The sequence below is a fragment of the Mesoplodon bidens genome (genome assembly GCF_964165515.1).
Source record: "Mesoplodon bidens genome assembly, chromosome: 2".
Lineage (NCBI taxonomy): Eukaryota > Metazoa > Chordata > Mammalia > Artiodactyla > Ziphiidae > Mesoplodon > Mesoplodon bidens.
In genome coordinates this window covers 46,218,345-46,236,844 of record NC_138177.1, presented here as the reverse complement: position 1 = coordinate 46,236,844, position 18,500 = coordinate 46,218,345, and positions in this window count along the sequence as shown.

Sequence of the window (18,500 nt, the reverse complement as noted above, 5' to 3'; positions counted from 1 at the left end):
TTTGGTGTTCTATCCTTGGATCATTAAAGACTGTGGCTGTGAGGAGCTTCTGGCATGGTGAGAATTTGACTAATTACCACAAAGGGAGGAACTTTACTGTTAGATAAAGCAAAATATGTACCGGTGAGACAGGGGAGGAATCTTCACTGAAAATTGGAGTCCAGAGAGACCAAGTTGGCACATTTGCACTGTATAAGGCAGAGGCACTGTGTGCAAAGGATTAGAGTGTTTTGACCACAAGAAAGAGGTTCCCTGTCGTGCAGAGGGGAAATTCCATTGAGCAGAGCCCTCCCACACCATTCTGCTTTCCTGTTCCAATTTTGAGTTCACCAAGGGGCCTTCTGATTAATAACTCAGCTTCCTTTTCTAATAAACAGATCGATATTGGGAGGGGGATCACCTGGAGAGGAAGCATGAGAATTCCAAGCTCTAAAAAGGGAATTTCTGAACTCTTCCATTAAAGATTAGTAAATTAATATACTGATTTATTGGCTAATTGTATGTGAATTTGGTAAGAATAAGGTCATCAGTAAGAAAATCTGATTTGTGAGGTTGAAGCTCAGTCTCTGGAACGTGTTGCCTCGAGGTGCTTGAGAACCCCTTTCCTGTGACCACCCCCATGACGTCTTCCTAGGCGCCGCCCCAAACTCCAGCATATTCCCCATTACTTTCCACTTAAGGATGAGACCATCCATCAGACTGTGTGCTAGTTAGGTTGTGGGTTTTAAAGATTTTATGTCCTCCTCCTCCTTACCACCTTATGATAGACAATATTTTCTAGAAGGAAATGGGATAGAGGGAGTAGTGTTATGCACATTAACATAATTATTAAGAAACAAAGGAAGAACTGCAGGCCCTCTTAAATCATGATTGGGTAATTGTTCTGATTTGCTGATGTAGACTTGACCAGTGAGTACTCCTTACACAGTGCTCCCTACAAAAGGGGGAAAAAGACAGAGAAACTCACCATTAAAATCAGGCCAACCTCCTCTTTGAATAACTCTGACACGGATGAGGGAAAAACCCAGAAGGAAAAAAATTTGAAAAGTTTACTTCAGGTTGAGAATTTCTAATTCTACCACTTTTGTGTGTGTGTTGTTGTTTGATAGACATGACAGCGTCTCCTCATTATTATGGAAAATATAGGGTTGGTGGCAATTACTATCTGAATATGAATGGGAGCAGAAGTGGGCATAGCCTGCACTGGCCTTTCTTTGACAAGGTATAACTTTCTTCTGAATTTCTGTGTTAATTAATGCTTATTTAAAAACCACTTTAATTGGTAGTAAACACCTCAACTTTTGTACTCATTAAAATGCGGCCATTGATGTGTGATGGATTTTTTTTTTAAAGCTTAATTAACTTTCCTTCTGTATATATAACCTATAATAATGACAAACATATTGGGAAAAAATTACCCCTGCTTTTTCCCCCTCTCTCCCTACCCCCATTATAAAGACATTTTTAGATGTGGATGCCTCACTTTGTTAGGATCAGATGCCCTTAATTTGGCATTTTGGAGAAGAGTAGGTGGCAGGAAATCAAAGCTTTCGTTGGTCATTTCTAAACCACATATTCATGTTTCTGCTGGAGGAATAGGCTATTTTTTTAACATCTTTATTGGAGTATAATTGCTTTACAATGGTATGTTAGTTTCTGCTTTATAACAAAGTGAATCAGCTATACGTGTACACATATCCCCATATTTCCTCCCTCTTACGTCTCCCTCCCACCCTATTTTTTAAGTAAAGAAAAAGTTTAGAGAAACCAATATTCCAGGTGACTCAAGACTGACCTTGAGTAACTATGTGGAAAACATCAAATTCTTAAGATGTTCTTGGAAATCTTTTCTTGGAGTGGTTGTAATTGTGTAGGAACTGAGTAATGCATCCCTTCCCTTTTTCATTAGGAGATATAATTACTGTGGAGATGATGTAACTACCTTAGAGAAAATTTGGAAAATAGGAAGCAAGTCTCAATAGTCTCACTACCCTAACACAACAGTAGTTTTCAGTTGTTCATTATCCCCTTGCATTCTTTGTTCAGAATGGACACAAAGTTGTCAAACACTAAAACCATAGTCAGCAGGTATAGAAGAAAATTGACCAGAGCATCAGTAAGATGGGAAGAATTAGAGGAATGAAGTGGAATCGATCTTGATTTGGGCTTTATCAAGAATGGGGGAACAACAGCTGCAGGAACCACGTCATATAAGGGCCACAGCAGGAAATTTTTAGTCACTTGGAGTCTTAGAGTTCCCCTTCTTGGTGAACAGGGAGACCAAGTCTTATCATCTGATCAGATTCTGATTTGTTCACTCCCTCAAATTATCTAACTCCTGTCAACTGCAGTCTCAGACCCATTGGTGAGGACTGCTATCGAGTTTCTTGTGACTTTTGTTTTGCCTTTGTAGTTGAATTTCAATCCTTTTTTTTTTTTTTGAGCAAGTGGCTGACTAGAAGCATTTAAGACTCTGAAGAGAACACAGTGAATGATTGTGGAGACAACATGGATTAAAAGAGTTGTCAAAAGGCCTTGGATAATGCTTATTAGTCCAGATCCTGCCCCATCCTCAGATCAGCCAGAAGAACACTTCCGTTCCCAGACCAAGGAGAAGGGAGGTTTGATATCAGTGAATTTTCCCAATACTTCATTCGTCCTCTTGATTTACCAAGGTTTAACCTCTGGCATCCAGAATACTATACCATTAGGGGAAGTAATTTTAAGAATCTCCTTTTAACAAAGTTTTAAACAGAGAAGGGAATAGATAGTTATGGAAAGAATGATGAAAGAAAGAGACAAGGGTATGGCATTCAGTGGCTTCCTGTGTCCTGGATCTTGATCAGGAGGTCATGGGTCAAAGCTGTTCGTATCTAGCTGTCTGCTGCCTGATCTGGGATTCTTGGGAAAAGTGTCTCCTTTGTGATGCCATTTGCTTCAGAAGAATCTTGCGGGAGTTTCAGTTTTAGATTTTCTGTCAGTATGGAAGCCCAGGATGTGGGTGTATGATATCTTGGGAATCATGAATCCAGTGGGGGTAATTCCTTGGAATTTCACTGCAGTATTTGTATTTAATGCTACCTGATAAGGTTACTTCCAAGAGGTACACCTCGGGTTTAAGAACACCAACACAGAAGGTAGATAAGGCAGTTGCGCTATCTTTACAGGGAGATCAGAGTAGTCCTGGAAGTTGGGATACTTAATAGTCTGAGATCAGAATAGCATTATTTTATAGAATTGGATTTTTGTCCACTCAATTTTGACATGATAGATTTCAGGGAGAGCTGCTAAGAGATCTTTTCTAGTATTTACGCTCTTTTTATATCCATCCATGGTCAATTTTTGATCCATATATTTGACGAAATATATGGATCAAAAATAAATTGGTAGAGACTGAGGAGCCCCAGAATATATGTTCCGAGGACAATCCTTAATTCTTCAGTGAACTTTCATCTTTCCTACTACTTTTGACTAAGGATTAAAGTTATAAATCCATTGACCTTGGGATTATTTTCATTCTCACCTCCTTTTAAAAACCATTGTGAGGAGATACTGTCCAGTAAGAAAGATACGTTTAAGAAGGAGCAGTGGAGGAGAGGAAGGAGCGTCTGGTGAAGATGTAGGAGGAGTAGCAGAGCAAGAATGAGGCAACTTGGGCTTCCTTGGTGGCGCAGTGGTTGGGGGTCCGCCTGCCAATGCAGGGGATGCAGGTTCATGCCCCGGTCCGAGAAGATCCCATATGCCGCAGAGCGGCTGGGCCCGTGAGCCATGGCCCTGAGCCTGCGTGTCCGGAGCCTGTACTCCGCAATGGGAGAGGCCACAACAGTGAGAGACCCACGTACCACAAAAGAAAAAAACAAAACAAAACAAAGAATGAGGCAACTCTTTTCCCTCTTTGAAAGCTTTTAGGATCTTTTCTCAGTTCCTCCTATTCTGAATTTCCCAGTCATGTGGCTTTTTCTCTGTTTCCCAATGATGAGCCCTCAGTAGACCTTTCAGTCTGTAAACTCATGTCCTTTAGCCTAGAGACTATTTATTGTATATTTCTTCTGTTGTCTGTTCTTTCAAGAATTCCTATTAGCTAGGTTTGGGCTTTTTTGCATGATTAAACCTTTTTTTCTTTTTACTCTGTTTTTGGACATTTCTTCAGCTTAATCTCAGTTTTTCTATTGAGTTTTCTTTCAGCAGTGATCTTTTTAATTTTCAAGAATCTTATTCTTTGGATACACCTATTTGACAACATCCTATTCTTATTTTTATTAATGATATATTTATATATATTTATCTCTGTAAGGAGAGAAGAATTGTAGTTTTAGGTTTTTTGTTTTTCGTATTTCTAGCCTGATTCCCTCTGTGCTGGTTATCTAGTGCTATGTCACAAATCCCCACACCCCCAATATTAGTGGCTTATAATAACATTAATTTTGCTCATGAACCTTCAACTGAGCAGAACTCAGCAGGTGCAGCTCATCTTTGGTCCATTCAGCGTCACCTAGGCTGGAAGTGTCTGAAGGCTCGCTCACTTGTATGTCTGGTGTCTGGGTCGGGAAGATTCAAACACCTGGGGATCTCTCTATAGCAACATATGTTCCTTCCAGGATGGCAGCTTCAAGGACAGCAGACTTTTATGTGATGATTCAGGGCTTCTAGGGTGCATGTCCCGAGAGCATGAGAGTTGGGTGGAAGCTGGATCCTTTTTATTACCTAGCCTCAGAAGTCACATAGAGTCATTCCTCTTTACTCTATTGCAGTGCTTTCCAGCTGAGATATAATTGTGAGCCACAGGTGTAATCCTAAGCTTTCTAGTACCCACATTAAAAAAGTAAAAAGATATTTTGGTTGTGTATTAAAATATAATCATGTGTTTAAAAAAAAGTAAAAAGAAATAGCTGAAATTAATTTTACTAATATTGTATTTAATATATTCAAAATATCATTGTAATATGTAATCAATATAAAACTATTAATGAGATATTTTATTCTTTTTTTCAAACTGTCTTCAAAATCCAGTTTAGATTTTATACTTATAGCACATCTCAATTCACATGCTAAATTTTTTTCAGATGCAAAATTTTCAATAGTTAATGGGAAATACAGTCTTATCCAAACAATCAAGTTACTGGCAAAATATTTTATACTACTTCAATTTTTTAATTTAAATGATTTAGAATTGAATAAAATGATTATTTCAGTTCTTCAGTTGCAATAGCCACAATTCACATGCTCGATAGCCACATGGGCGTGCTGGCCACCAGCTCCCATATTGAACAGTGTGACTCTGTTAGTTGGAGTGCCACCCAGATTCAAGGGAAGAGAACATAAACCCCACCTCTCAATGGAAGAAGGAACAAAGTTTTAAGGAAAATGTGGGAACGGAAATACTGCGGCCATCTGCTCCAAGTTTCCCTTGATTTATTTTCCGTATTTTGTGGTGAAGACTTTCCTCTAACACCTGTTTACTAAAACTGAAGCTCTTAGAGGTTGGTGCAAGCTCTGTGTGTTGGGCAAGGCTTATCTGTCGGTAGACTTCACTGAAGGGTGATTGATGGGGGCAGGTCATCCCACTGGGGATGCATCACAGGTCAGCATCTTTGGTCGTCTCTCTTAGGTCAGATTCTTCAGAGAAGAATCAGTGTCCTTAGGGTATATAAGCCTGGCTGTCAGCGGTGGAGGCGGTGGAGGCAGCGGAGGCGGCAGGGATGGTGTCAATGTTTACCTAATGCCATTGTTTCAGTAAAGCATCTCACCTCATCCCTCTGTAGTGACTGGTGTCTTCACCAGAACCGCTCTGATCTAATTATACGAAGAATAAATCTCCCAGGGCTTGCTGGGTTGTGGAAGAGTGGTTTCCAGGATGCCACAGGCAGGGCTAGGGAGCAGCCAGTCCTCCCCTTCCAGCTCCACCCTCACCCTGCCTCCTGAGCCTCTCTGGGCCTCTACTGTGACGCAACCCCATTTCAGAGCGTCCTCTCTATGGTTCTTAGATTTCATATTTTTCCACTCTGCTGAGCCAGTTATCACTCATGCATCCACCTTCCATTCCCCAAATATTTGGAAACACCTGTTGTATGCCGTCTTCTCCTCTCCTGTTTTCTTTGTCCTTTGTATATTCCTTTGCTTATTATTTTAGCAGGGTTTTAGTAGGAAGCATAGATAGCTTTAAGGTAGCAAAGCTCCGATGTCCTGCTAATATGACAGTGCCACCAGAAAGAATGTCAGGCCCTTTGGTGCCTTAGAACTTCTGGCTGTTGAGTTCAACAGTTGTGCTGCTTTTAAAATTAAAATTTAGCATATAATTTCACTATAAATTACAGTCCATATAATGGCCAGTCAAGAAATACTGGGCAGCTAGTAGATGCCAAGCATTGTCATGGCCCTGGGTATGCAGTGGCAAACAGGTCAGATAAGGCATGTAGTTCAATGCTTCTCAAACTTCTGTGTATGCACATCACCTGGGGATTTGTTAAAAATGCAAATTCTGTTTCAGTAGATCTGGCGTAGGGCCTGAGATTCGCCCAGTAGATAAGCCTGTCCTCCCACACAGAGCTTCCAATCAACTTCTGAGGCCTTCACTCTCAACGTGAATGGACATCAGAAAAATGTCTCTAACATGAAAGATGTTTAATTTCATTATAAACTTTGCTTAGGAATAACATGCTTTGCCCATCTATGCTTTTACGATGTTTCTGCTTGGCCAGAAGTTGGCTAATGGCTATTTATAGGTTTCTGCATCTGTTATGTTCATAGGTTCCTAGGATTGGAAAGGACCTAAGAAGTGATCTAAAGACCCGTTTGTAATACTTATATCCCTGTTGTGGTTTCCTTATGGATTAAGCCTCAGATCCTGAGGTTACTGGATCATATCTTCATAGTGAGCGCCCAATGGTAGGGTTGAGGTTTGGTGGAAGATTAACATGCCAATTGCTCTAACTGTGGCCCATCCACACGTGGGCACAGGTTTGACCATAGGCACCTCCTATCTGTCCCAGTGGCTCCAGTGTCCCTCCAGACATCTGTTACTAAGATCCAGGCTGGGAGAAACTCAGGGATAGAACTCATGTAATATGCTCTCCTACTGCTTGGCACACTCTAGGTATTCAATATTAGTAGCTTATTTTTTTTGTATATGTTTTGCCCACTGGACTTTTTCTCCCTCCCACTAGACCGTTGGTACTTAAAATATTGTCCAAGTGCTAGAAGTATCGACCTCACCTGGAAGCTTATTGGACTCTCAGGCCCTACCCCAGATCTATTGGGACAGAATTTGTACTTTTAACAAGATCCCCTGGTGATGTGCATCCACACTTAGAAGGTTTGAAAAGCACTAGATTATATGCCTTTTCTGCTTTGTTTACCTCAAATGTTGGGCAGTGCCCTGCCAGTACTTGGCCTGTGCTGGCTGCCCAGTAAGAACTAGTTGATTGGCTGGTCCTCAGCAAGCCAGGCTGCAGCATGAGCAGAGGGCCCTCCATTTTATGAGCTCCCAGTCAACTCCAGGATGGGAGGGAGAGGAGAAGATAAAGAAGTCCTTGCTTTGTGCCTGGGAGCTTGAACCTATATGGAAGCCCCAGGAGCAACTTCTAGTATTCCCTTCACGATTCATCTCAAGATTTTCCAGACTGAAACTGACCTTTGAGATTTCCCCCACTCCTAAAGCAACCCTGGAAACTTGATGCCATCCTAGACTCCTTCCAGCTCTGCAGAGTCTTGGGCATTAGAGAGCAGATTTCATGCCTGCTTGGATGCCTGCACCCTGGCCTGTGGTGCAGGGGCAGCCCTAGGACCACAGTGTGGAGGTTGGGTAGGGCTCTTTTCCAAACAGGGCTGTGTTTCTCCTGACAAAGTCCAGTGTAGGATGTGCCAGAGGTCTGGAGGATCCAGCACCTTCCTCTCAGCCATGCTGAATTATTTTAAGAATCCCTGGATTTCAAATGAGCTAATAATACAATAGCCTTATATTACCAAAAGATTTTTATAAATAATTTAACAACAAGGCTCTGAACAGTGTTATACTCATATTTTATTTAATTAAATAATATATCAACTGAAAAATATAAAAATAAAACATCCTTTCAACAGAGCCATCATATTGCACATTTATGACTGTTGTCTAGGATTGCATTTAGGCGGTATAGTGGGTTGAGCCAAAGCTTTCCTCACCCCAGAACATACCCTGGAATAATAAAATCACTGAAGCCCTGATACAAATTTAGTTTGTTTAAAATAAAAGTTTTCCTCTGATTTAAAATCATATATATTCATTAATGAGAACTTGAAAAAATTTTGACACTTTTGAAGAAGAAATAAAGATCACCATAACCCATCACTCAGAGATAGTCCCTGGTAACATTTTTAATATATTTCCTTCTAGTCTTTTTATGCATGTTATGTGTTGTTACGTAAAATTGAGATGATTCTGTTTAGAAAATTCTGCATCTTTTTGTTCACCTAACGTTATATTGTAAGTTATTTCCACATCCTTTGAGACATTCTTTGAAAACACCATTTTGCTTTACCCATAACATTCTATTTCATGGGTGTCTCCTGTTTTTGTTGCTGTTGTTGTTTGTTTTTTAATGAATTTCTCTTTAGCTGATCACTTAGACTATCTCCCATTTTTGCTGTTACTAATACTGTAAAGCCACAGTCTTCTTTCATGGAACCTGTCTTTGGGAAACAGCTGAAATCATGCAAAATCTTTATTACTGGATCAAGTTGGGATTTAAGCTTGACTCCTTTTTTAACATCTTTATCGGAGTATAATTGCTTTACAATGGTGTGTTAGTTTCTGCTCTATAACGAAGTGAATCAGTTATACATATACATATGTTCCCATATCTCTTCCCTCTTGCGTCTCCCTCCCTCCCACCCTCCCTATCCCACCCCTCTAGGTGGTCACAAAGCACCGAGCTGATCTCCCTTTCCTATGCGACTGCTTCCCACTAGCTATCTATTTTACGTTTGGTAGGGTCTGTCATACAAAGGGAAGTAAGTCAGAAAGAGAAAAACAAATACTGTATGCTAACACATATATATGGAATCTAAGAAAAAAAAAAAGGTCATGAAGAACCTAGGGGCAAGACGGGAATAAAGACACAGACCTACTAGAGAATGGACTTGAGGATATGGGGAGGGGGAAGGGTAAGCTGTGACAAAGTGAGGGAGTGGCATGGACATATATAAGCTTGACTCTTGCCAAACCAATATCTGGAGTAAAGTTCAACTTCGCTCTGGCTTTATGAAACTAGTTGTTTGAAAAGTGCAGAGTCAAAAACTCCAACTTCAATCAGTTGAGTGTTCTGCTTAGCTCATTTTAACTCAGCGGAAGGGAGACGGCGCCCATGGCTGAGCTTGAGGGAGGTATCGGAACAGAGAGTAGGGGAGTGGAGAAGAGTTAGGAGCGACAGCTGGGGCTTCACTTAGCTGGCATCAGTGTTTCTGGTGTCTTGGGTAAGGACAAATCCCACTGGCCAAACGCATTATCACAGATTTCCTGGTAATGGCTTCCTCTGTTCATCTTTCTTTGCCCCTGCCATCTCCTCCTTCCTTCCCCTGCCCTCTATCTTCACCTCTTTTCTGCTTTGCTCTTTCATCAACTGTTTTGACCCTGTAACTTTTGAGAATCTGGTTGCCGCTCTTAAATTGCACTGGACTGAGATCAGGGGACAGGTATTCCATCACAACTGACCTCATCTTTACTGTGTTATGGTAAGCTAGGTAATGCTATAGTAACCAATGCCAGCAAAATCTTAGTGCCTTTACATAATCAGGTTTATTACTCAGGTAGCTGTCATCCAATGGGGTATGACTCAACAATCCAGTCTTCTTGAATTTTATGGCACCTTGATCTTAAGACATGATTTCAGGATGACCATGGCAGATGATGAGTGTACAGAAAATTGAGCATCATCTCTTAAGTGCTTCAACCTGGAAGTGACACACAGTTACAGCCTTTGGGTCAAAACTAAGCACATGACCTCACCTGATTGCCTGGGGTCAGGAAAATGTGATTATCTGTATGTTCAGGAAGGAGAGAGAACTGGAAATATTGTTGAGCATCATGATGTCTACCTGAATTACCGAAAACAGAGATCTTAAAATATAGTCCAAACACAGTAATTAGAGAAAAACATCATTATTAAATATGTGCAAGCAACACCGATAAATAGTGACTTATGAGAGCATCCATTATTTAGGCTTTATGTTTCAAACTGAATTTGTTGTTTACAAATATGTGAAGCTGTATGCCTCACGGTGAGAACAACATCAAATTAACCTGGATGTAATGATGGAGCTCAAAGTAACCCAGGAATCTACCTAAATTTTCTATACAAGTCGCATCACTTAAAGGGAGAGTGTTATGATTTAACATTTTGTATAGGGATCAGAGGCAGGTTTAAATTTGTGTGCCATGGCTATTTGGTAGTAAACTTCTTAGAATTCAATTGCTTTGTTGAGCAGGGCTCTAAGGCAGCATCTAGGCTCAGAGAGGAAGAGTGCAGTGATTCATTCATTCAACAGATATTTACAAAACACTCAGTAGGCACTCTACCAAGTGCTGATGCTGCAGCTCATGTGGAACTATCGATATCATTTAGTGGTGTCTGTCACAGGATGCCTGCGTGCGTGCGTGTGTGTGTGATTGTGTCTGGTGGGTCAGGGAAGTGGAGGCACATTATTGTCTTCATATTTCCATCTCTGAGCTAATGTGACTGTTCAGTTAGTGCCAGATTAATTAAAACAATAGAGGTAATTGCTAATTGGCTCTCACATGCACTCCCATAAGAAGGATGTAGGTTTTGAAGTGCTTTCCCCTGATCATGATGAGTCCTGCAGAACTAACTATGCTTCATCCCTGTGACATGTGTTTTCAAGGAAACTAAAGGTGTTAATGGAGCACCATCTCCTTTTATGTTTCTCTTTCCCTAGCTCAGTCCTCTGGCTGCTTTGTAAAACTTTGCTTATTCTTATTAGGTCCCAGAGTCTATTGTCTTACACAGAATTTTCTCTTGTCTTAAAAAGCTGAAACTAGCAAATGGGAATGATATGAATGTCTCTCCTCTGGTTCCTCTAAGTTTTTTGGTTTTTAGTCCACCTAGGATGGAGCAGGAGGAATGCCACCTTTCCTTGTCAACTGCTTCAGGAGAAGTGGTGTGAAGACCTGCAGGATCTCCAAAGGGGCTCCTTCTTGGCTGGGACTCTGGGATGGGTTCCCCATAGAATCTGCACCATGAAACTCAAGTGAAATGGTAAACAGGACAAGGGGAGTCCTAGCAGGACCTACCTGGTCAATTTACCGGTTTCCCTTCTCCCTTTGTTCTTCTCGTCAGACTGACTCTCCTGGCTCCCCCAGGGTCTCTCATTCCAGAGAGCACAGGACTTGCTTGGGAACTTCTCATGGTACAGTGGGCAACAAGTCAAGTACTGTGCCAACCTTGAGTAGTAAAGGGCTGTATAATGACAGTGGGCTCTTGCCAAAAATAAAAAGAAAAATGAATTTATTTCCAAAGAAAAATAGGAAATGTGCTTTTACATTGTTCTTCATCCTTATTGTCTCTATGTCTATATGATAAGTCTAGGGACCGATTTTCCAAAATATTTTCTCTATTGGGACCCACAGAATATTTAGTACTCATAATTATACACACACACACACACACAGATTTGGAACTAGATGTTAAAATGCAATGCCTATCTGCTAAAAGACATCTCAGACCCATTATGGGAAACTTTTTGAAGCTGTTTATTGGGGTAAGTATCCTTTTGTTCTCTGAATGTTCATTATCTGAGTCCCCAGTTGCATACGGAAGGAAAAGCCATTCTAACAAGGAAATTCTCAGTAATAATGTGACCACTTATGAAATCAGCCTCCACTCAAACAACCCTCCCTGTTTAACACCGGAGTTTTAACCCTGCCCATTGGGTCAATATCTTTAACATTTTCGGCTCTCAGTATGTCTCTGCTAATTTCAGGGTATTGGAAACATTTGACAACCCTAATGCAAATAAAATATAAATAGATTGCAAAGTAAATGCGCAAATCTTGCAGAAGATCCAAGTTTTCATAAAGTTGTGGATAACACTCCGGAGCAAAGCCTTTGACAGCTGGAGATCTGGCAGAGCCGGATTAATTAAAAATGGAAGAAGAGGCAATTGAAAGCGATGATGACAATATAGGTGTTTGAAAGAGAATTATTTGAACCATAAGAACACGGATGTAATACCTGAGTATTTAAAAAATGATCTGGGGACTTCCCTGGTGGAGCAGTGGTTAAGAGTCCGCCTGCTAATGCAGGGGACACGGGTTCGATCCCTGTCCGGGAAGATCCACGTGCCTCAGAGCAACTAAGCCCGCCTGCCACCACCACAGAAGCCCGTGCGCCTAGAGCCCGTGCTCCGCAATAAGAGAAGCCACCGCAATGAGAAGTCTGCGCACCGCAAGGAAGAGTAGCCCCTGCTCGCTGCAACTAGAGACAGCCCGTGCACAGCAACGAAGACCCAACGCAGCCAAAAATAAGTAAATAAATAAATAAATTTAATTAAAAAAAAAAAGAGCTGCTTTATGCTCTTACTTCATGCCAAAAATGAAGTGAAAAATGTCAGAGTCCACAAGAAGTTTAGAAAATTTTAGTCCAACCATCTCACTTTTGACATGAAGACCCAGAGAGGTTGTACAAGGTCACGCTGTTGGTGGTGGAGCAGGACTGGACGGCAGGTCTGCCGACTTCACCGGTTCTTCTAGTCACTCCAGCCAGTCGTGTTTGGTTCCATCTCATCCCCTTCTTCCCACCCATGAGCAGTTCCTGTTGGCCTCTTGTTCAAAACACACCTGGAATCTGACCACTTCTCTCACCCCGAGTCTCTCCCCTGGATTGCTGCCATGGCTTTCTCACTGGCTTCCCACTGCCATCCTTGTCCCTGGGATGTCTACTCTCCACACAGCAACCATTGTGATCCTTTTAATAAAACAGCTCAGACCTTATCCCTCCTCATCTCAAACCTTCCAGCGGCTTCTAATCTCCCTCAGAATAAAATCCCATGTCCTCCCTGAGGTTATAAAGCCCAACCACGTATTGCTCTCTGATGTCATCTATCTTACTGTCCTCCTCCTGGACTGTGCTCCACTCCCCTGGCCTCTTTGGTCTTCTCAAGGCGTTTGCACTTCTCTCCCTCTGCCCAGAAGGCTGTTCCCCCAGATATCTCACTTTCTTTCAGTGCTTTTTGCATGTCCTGAGCACCCACTTTAAAAGAGCACTTCTCCTTGTCATCCTGTTTTTTTTTTTTTGGCCACGCCGAACTTCTCGCGGGATCTTAGTCCCCCGACTAGGGATCAAACCCGCGCCCTCGGCGGTGAAAGCACAGAGTCCTAATCACTGGACCACCAGGGAATTCCCACCTTGTTATCCTTTCCTACTAAATTATTCTTCACTCAAAAAATGATCAAGCTCTGACATAGATATGTTTATTAACTGCCTTCCCATATCAGAATATAAGTTCTGCATTCATTGTATGTTTTTTTAGAGGTGTTTTGATTCTTATTTATTTTTTGCCTTGTTATGCAGCATGTGAGATCTTAGTTCCCCTACCAGGGATCGAACCCATGCCCCCTGCATTGGGAGCACGGAGTCCTAACCACTGGACTGTCAGGGAAGTCCCTCATTGTGTGCTTTTAATCTATGCACCAGGTACCTGTGTCTTCTTTGTTTGTAGGTACTGTTAGAGCAGTAACGCTGCTAGGAGATGCTAAATAAGTAATTCTTGAATAAACAAAGAAATAAATAAAATGAACGATGAAATAAGTTATATTATCTATATTGGGGTTACATATAAGACAACTGTTTTAAAAGTTAGACTGTTTGCCAGGTTTCTTCCCCCAGCAGCATTTCATCTTGTGGTGCATTTATCTGTCCCCTGCGGTCACCCCCTCCACCCCGTGCTCTTTGCCAGGGTGAAGCCTCACCCCCTGGGAACCAGAAGACCATTTGGATCTCTGCTTCTCAGCCTTGGTGAAGAGATGGGGGCAAAGTCACTCAGAGCTTCAAGATCACAGACTAGCAAGGGCGCTTGGGGTCCTGCTCACCCAGAGCCATTGAGGCTGGGACAAAATTATATAGATGAAGAACTTTTTAAAAATTGAGTTAATTTAGAGTTAATTTACAATGTTGTGTTAGTTTCAAGTGTACAGCAAAGGGATTCAGTTATATATATATTATATATATTATATATACATATTCTTTTTCAGATTCTTTTCCATTATAGGTTATTACAAGATATTGAATATAGTTCCCAGTGCTATTTGGTAGGTCCTTGTTGTTTATCTGTTTTATATATCGTAGTGTGTATGTGTTAATCCCAAACTAGGACTTAAAACATGTTTTTTTTTTTTTTTTAATTTAGAATTTTGGCAGCTCTTTAGGTCAGAGATTACCTATGCAGTTTCTGGTCATTTGGCCCTCCTTGTTCTCCTTTATTTTGGCCACAAAAAAGAAGGGAAATTTCCCCTAAGTTGTCAAACTTGTAGTGAGAAAAGAGGTTGAAATTCCTGCTCGAAATCAGCTTCCTTGGATTTTTTGCTTTTCTTTCTTTTCTTTTTTTTTTTTTTTTTGGTGGGCATGGGGTGGTGGTGGAGAATTGGGCAGAGGAGGGAAGCTTTGTGTTAAGATGCATGTACTGTTTGGGGACATTCATTTTGAAAGTTTGGGAAACATTTAAGGACTGATTTTTTTTTAAATTATCAATTAGCATGGGATAAGGGAAATTTAGGGGATATGTGAGGTGAGGAGATGGGGAACTCGGCTCAGAGTAAGAGCAGTTATTACAGCTGAAGGAAGTTAGGCCAAGTGTCAGGAAGAAGTGTGTGATGCACCGAGAGAACTGGGGCGGCCATCACCCCAGAGCAGACGAGGAGCTGGGTCGCTCTCTTCTCAGGGGCATGGGTGTCTGGGAGCAGAAGATGACTCGAGGTGACCATTTGGCTTGTATAACCCTGGATTCTGAGTTATTCTATGAAATTTCAGGGTCAACTCATTTTGGTGGCAATTGATCTGACAAATTGGCACCTGGAAGATCTTCAGCATAGGAAGATTCTGTGGTATTTCCAGTCCCTTCCTCCACCACAGAATCAGCTTGGCAGAGTTTAGAGCATGGTGCTAAAACTCCATCTCCTTCCCTTGGCTTTGCCTGGTAAACACTTGCCGGTAACACTGCAGTGTGGAATTTCCCTGCACTACAGAACGAAAGCGAGCCCAGCCCTCTCCTCAAACCTCCGTCCTGATGGAAAGACGAGTGAGCCTACCAACCACCATCTCGAGCAGCTTCCCGAGCCCCACAATGTGAGGACAAGGTAATGAAGTCCAATTTTGCACACTTCAGATCCATTAGTAGCAATTACCTTTCTCGAGGTGTTTTGAGTTAGTTTTAACATAGCATTCTTACAGTTGGTGGATAATGACAGTAATAATGTACACAACATTTTCAAGTCACTGTTTTTAGCTACAATAACACCATTAGTAGGTCTATTTAACAGATGCATTTCATGCTAAAAGTTAAGGTTCTTGTGATTTCTTTCCCTTCCCCCATGCAAACCTTCGCTGCTATTTCATTCAATGGAGATTTTTTACTCCAATTTTTCAGAGATATTTTTCTTATTCTGGGTTTTCCTATTGAAATGAGATGGTTGTGTTAACTGGTTTGATCTAGAATTATTAATTGTTTTAGCTGTTCTTATTTAGCTGTTCTTTTCATGATATGCAAGCTGACCCAGAAATCCAAAACTCACAAAAATGGGAATTGCATGTGTTTTCTAAAACTCATTTGGGAAAATCTATGAGCGATTACTAGGCTTTACATGGTGCCTTCAAGGCAGAGAGATGACCATTGAGCTGTCCAGGGGAGAAATCTCTCAGAAGTGGGATTCAATTTATTCTAGTGACTCCATCAAGGTGTGTGTGTGTGTGTGTGTGTGTGTGTGTGTGTTAGCTCCTCTGATAATCCAGATCCCACCTCTCCCACCTTCTCCTGGAAGCCATCTTTAATCACCCCAGCCACCAGAGAGCTCTTTTCTTCTCAAGGCTTGCATCTTTGTTATCTATAATCCTTTTTTTAAAAAAATTTATTTTATTGAAGTATAGTTGATTTACAATGTTGTGTTAATTTCTGCTGTACAGCAATGTGATTGTTATATATATTCTTTTTCATATTCTTTTCCATCATGGTTTATTACAGGATATTGAATATAGACAAAGCTGTATCTGTAATCCTTTTTGGACACCCGTCTACACCCCCTCCTTCCATCCTCCCCTCTTGTTGTGTTATTTAGTCTCCATTTTGTAGCTGGTCAATCATGTGTCTCATCCTCCCATATTAGATTCCTAGGCTGCCATAACAAAGTAACACTAACCAAGTGGCTTAAAACAACAGAAATTTATTCTGGAGGCTAGAAATCTGAAACTAAGGAGTTGGCAGGGCCGTGATCCCTCTGAAGCCTCTAGAAGAGGATCCTTTCATGCCTCTTCCAGGCTTCCTAGATTTTTGGTGGCATAATTCCAGTCTCTGCTTCTGTCTTCATGTGTCTTCTCCTTGTGTATCTCTGTCTTTTTACTTGACCTTTTTTATAAGGACACCAGTCATATTGAATTAGGGGCCCACCCTAATGACCTCTTCTTAACTTGATTACATTTATAAAGACCCTATTTCCAAATAACATCACATTTGCAGATAACAGGGGTTTGGATTTCAACATTTCTTTTTAGGTAAGATGATTCAACTCATAACACCCCTCAACTAAACTGTAACCTTCTCAAAGCCTAGTGTATTTGATGTACTCCCTGAAACAGTGTTTCCTAAAACCTTGGCTATGGAACAGGAAAACTTAGGTTCTTGGTTAAAGAGTGTCCTATTGTCAAACACATTAGAGGTACATGATATCGGGAGTCCCTGACCTGGAGACTTAAGATGGCTCTTAGCCTATTAGAGCTGAGAAATCTTGCTATTAAGACACTTGCTTAAGTAAAACTTATTTTCACTAGCTTTTTTGACCACAGGGACTTTCTTTTCTCTCCAAGTTTCCTTCATTAACAGCAATGGAAACTATCAATACTGTGGGGGAATATAGGCCCATTGAATGTTGTTTCTGCCACATGAATTGCCCCAAATGATGTAAGCAGAGTATTATGGCATTCAGTTGAGTAATTTTTTTTTTTTTGTATAACATGAAACGGGCACCGAAGAATGGGAGCGATTTTAAAAGACTAAATTCTGAGTGATACTCAAATTCGGTCAAGAGTTGGACAGAATGTCTGCAAGTCCCCCCTGCCCCCAGGCTTAGTCCACTCACCTGACCTCTGTATGGTGTGTTTCTGCATTTGAAATGGGGACAAGAATAGACCTTAAAAACGTACAGTGCATAATTACTATTTGAGCCCAGTAATTCAACCGGGAAAATCAATGAAGTCAGTGAGCCCTTATGCTATTCTGTGCTTTCATTCACAGTGAATTTAAATGATGTGATGGAATGGTGAGCTGCCTGGGGAAAATTTGATTTTCTGCTTATATTTAAAGGAACATAATGATGATAATTTCCCAACAACAATTAAAAAATCATCTTTTTGACCCTTCCAACACCATGTGAGTTCATTATGCATCTTTTTGGAAAAAGTTTAATCAGGTGGACTTTTCAGCAAACTTGTGATAATTGTTTCTTTTCCCTCTCTTCCCATTGGTGTGCTTTGGGGAGTACAAGTCCATTTCGGTACTAGCCTGAGGAAAATCTAGGAAGGTCAGTCTCCTGGCGGAAATGTCACATATTATGTTGCAGAGCCAAATAAAAATGATTTTGGAATCATGGGTGTGTCATGGATTAAAATGAAGCTGGTATATTTATCACAAAGAAATACATGAGAGTGCTCTTTCATAAAAAGCATTGTTCGTTTTTTAAAATATACAACTTGGAATTGATTGCAAGTTCCCTTTAAATAGTAAATAATCCTGGTGTATTTCAGTTAAGATTTATTTTACAGATATCTGATTTCCATACCACTTTTTGGATTGTTTCAGATTTGTAGAGCGTTTAAGAGCATGGGCTTTGAAGTCAGATGGACTTGTGTTCAAATCTTAACCGACTTCACTCCTTACTACTACTGTGAGCTTGTGCAGATGAGCTTCAGTTTTCTTATCTGTAAAATGGGAATAACGACACCTACCTCAGACAGTTATGGTAGGGACTAAGTTAGATGATGTACTTAAAGCTCTGTTCTTGATTTGTAAAGAGTTTAGCTTAATGCCCAGTGTATACACATGACATATAGCTTAGCTCATTGCTCAGTAAATGTAGCTGCTATTATTATCTGCTACCTTATAATCATTTACGATTTTCATCATTTAAGAAATACTTACTGAGTGTCTGTTATGTGCCAGGCACTATTGAAATTGCTGGGGATATAACAGAGAACAAATAATTTCTTACCTGTTTGTCTTTCTTCTCTTTTCCTAGTTCGAGGCTT